We start from the raw sequence: 3,013 nt of genomic DNA, 5'->3' as shown, positions 1-3,013 counted from the left end.
AACAAATACTCTCATCAAATATTGGAATTCGAAGAATTCTTAAATCATCGAATACTATAGAAATGAAAAAAATAATTATATAAATGTGTACATATTTTGTCTCTTTTTTAGAATTAAATTATCATATATTTTTTATTGAGCATTAATTCAATGCGTTTTGTTTGACGTTTAACAAAGTATTTACGTCAAATCGTTGTATTTATTACATTTATTACATTTTATTTCCATATTTCTATTATATTTTTTTCTGATATTATATTACACAATGTACATTAAATTTTTTTTGACACCATTACACAGTAATACATTAAATTATCCAATGATAGCAAAAGATACTTATTCTTTTTACGGTCAGCCCATGATCTCTATAAGTTTGTGTCATAATACGACTATTATAAATATGTTTGTACAAAAGATGATGTAATTGTTAACTAATAAAATATTTTAAAAAGTCATGGTTAATGTAAAAACTTGTACACATAACTCTAATCTTTTTTTTTAAATGTATTCTATTTATATATATTTATTTATATATAATTATAATCAATTATAATAATTATAATAAATTTTTTCAAATCTTTAAAAATTCTTCACGAGGTAGAAGTAGAATGCGAATAAGTTATGCATAGATCTCTCTTCTTGTAATAGTAGGCTTTTAAATATTTATAGCGAATTTGATTGATACGCACTTAGTGCGTACTACACATTAAAGCCGTCGTACATAAAATAACGTGAAGATATGTTTATACATAAATATAGAAATCGATTAAATCCTGAAATACTCAATACATTTTATTGTAGTATTAGGTAAAATATGTACTTTGTAATTCAAATATTTGCATTTTACTTTTATACTCAAATTAAATCAGTGTACAATGGCATTAATATGTACCACAGTGTGCGTTAATGCTTCTAATTAAGTTCATCATTTTAAATAACAATCGCAGAAAGGAAGGGTACCGGTCCGATAAAAACACTTTGCTCGTAATGTATGCACTACTGGTGCTGCTGTCACTACTGCTCTGGAGGACATCCACATCGTTTGCGAAAGGGGGAAAGAACTACGGTACACACGCCGTACATCCGTCGTGCAGTAGATACGAACTGCTACTCGAACACACGGTGTTCAAACGGTGTCTCGTTAACTTGCATCAAAGACTAATTTGTTCTACTCATCTATCGCCTTCTGTATTTTTGCTATATTTTTTCTTTTTCTATTTGTTTTTTTACTTGTTATCTAACATCCTATGTATTATACATACATGACTATTTGATCTCGTTTGTTATTCTGATCCGGCGAACACTTGCGTCAATAACGAGAATCACAGCAGATCTGATGTGTAGACGATAGATATCAAGAATAGGAAACTAATTGTAACGAATATTCCATTAGTAACAAAAATCGACGAAATTCGGAACGGTGCAAATTATTCAGATTCAAGATCTTTCGGAGTCGTGAGGTGGCGATCAAAAATAGCTATACACATCCTAGCTGAAGCCTGTGACAAGAAGCGGCTGGTTAAAATTTAGTGGCTGATTGTATTCTGTATTTTTATGTAAGTATTAAAAATTATGTAATTCAATATTAGTAAATTATATTTCAAATGACAGTTAGAGAACGTTTACAGCTAATATTTTTATTTAACCCTGTTACTTTGAGTTTAATTAAGCAATGTTTTGCAAAAATTAATTAAAATAAAATAGAATTTAAAGGAATAAACATTCTAAGCAGCATTACACTTTTTTATGTTTTAAGTTTAATTTACGATTATTAATTTTGATGAAGAAAACTCATTTTTTCTTAAAGTCATTCAATTTTTCATGTTTTTAATTGTATTACATATTGTTATTGAATTAGGGAAAAAGTCCCTCTACAAGTTAGTAAAAAGACCTTTCCCTATCAATATCTTCGTTAAAAATGATCAAAATTTAAATTAAAATAAAGGATTTTATAGCTTGAAATCTCTACTTTCGAATAGTTACTATATTTTTTGAATTTATGTGAGTTTTGTAATTTTTACATATAGAAAACTACAAGTTCGAAAAAAATATAAAATTTTCTTTTTACTTTATAGATCTGCATGCTAAAAAAAATTTAATAAATTTTTGATTATCTACTAAGAAAGCTTGAAACTTTCCCTACAAAATCATTTTTCAAAAATGTTCTTATGATTTTTTGTTCCTCGCGGATTAGGTAAAAAAGAATATTCTGACTTTATTGCTCGTAATTCCATTAAAAATCATAGTATCGCAATAAAACAGCAGATACTTAAAGCTAAAATGTTGCTCTATCAAGTGGTATAATTATCATTTTTTTAAATAGACTATATGAGTTATTGAAAAAATCTTTTTACCAACTTATAAGAGATTTTTTTCCTAATCTAATATTAAAAAAAAATATATATATATAAAACAATAAAAAACAGTTTGCTGAAAAAATCTTTTTACCAACTTATAAGAGATTTTTTTCCTAATCTAATATAAAAAAATATATATATATAAAACAGTAAAAAACAGTTTTATATAAAAAAAATAGTTTTAAAAAATAGTTTTTTTTATATTAAAAAAAACAGTAAAAATAGTTTTTTATGACTTATATAAAAAAGTCGAGTATTTTGCAATAATTCTTTAATAGATAAAATTTCTTTAAAATTTTGTAACTTTTGTATAAAAAATTCACGTATAAATTTATTTATTTAGACAGATAAATGAATTAAACATGCTGTAAACATATTTTAAATGTGAAAACTAATTATATACAATATTTAACTTCTATTTTCAAATACAATTTCGAAAATGTGCATGGCTATTTCTAAATTTCAATTTTTCACAACTACAGCTTACACTAAAAAGATAATCTAAAAGGTTTAATATTATTGTTTTACGATGCAACTTACAAATAGAATCGAAAAAACATTGAGTGTTTTAAACAAATTAGTATAATAATGTAAAATATAAACGAGAGAGATAATTAAATTTTGTTTTTAAAATATTTTTATTTAAATAAAAAAAT

The 3,013-nt window shown here is 24.7% G+C and overlaps 1 protein-coding gene across 2 annotated transcripts in view; it reads left to right on the top strand.

The window, feature by feature from the left end:
• The first annotated feature begins 1,111 nt into the window (after window positions 1–1,111).
• LOC108749197 (elongation of very long chain fatty acids protein AAEL008004-like) overlaps window positions 1,112–3,013 on the top strand; it is a 21,933-nt gene continuing 20,031 nt past the window's right edge. For both annotated transcript variants that reach the window (XM_018487751.1, XM_018487760.1), the window contains exon 1: window positions 1,112–1,556. The gene's annotated coding sequence lies outside the window, so the exon portion shown is untranslated. The remainder of the gene's footprint in view (window positions 1,557–3,013) is intronic.

Source organism: Trachymyrmex septentrionalis, unplaced genomic scaffold (genome assembly GCF_001594115.1).
Source record: "Trachymyrmex septentrionalis isolate Tsep2-gDNA-1 unplaced genomic scaffold, Tsep1.0 scaffold11, whole genome shotgun sequence".
Lineage (NCBI taxonomy): Eukaryota > Metazoa > Arthropoda > Insecta > Hymenoptera > Formicidae > Trachymyrmex > Trachymyrmex septentrionalis.
The sequence above is the reverse complement of the archived record's forward strand: the minus strand, read 5'-3'. Positions and strand labels throughout refer to the sequence as shown.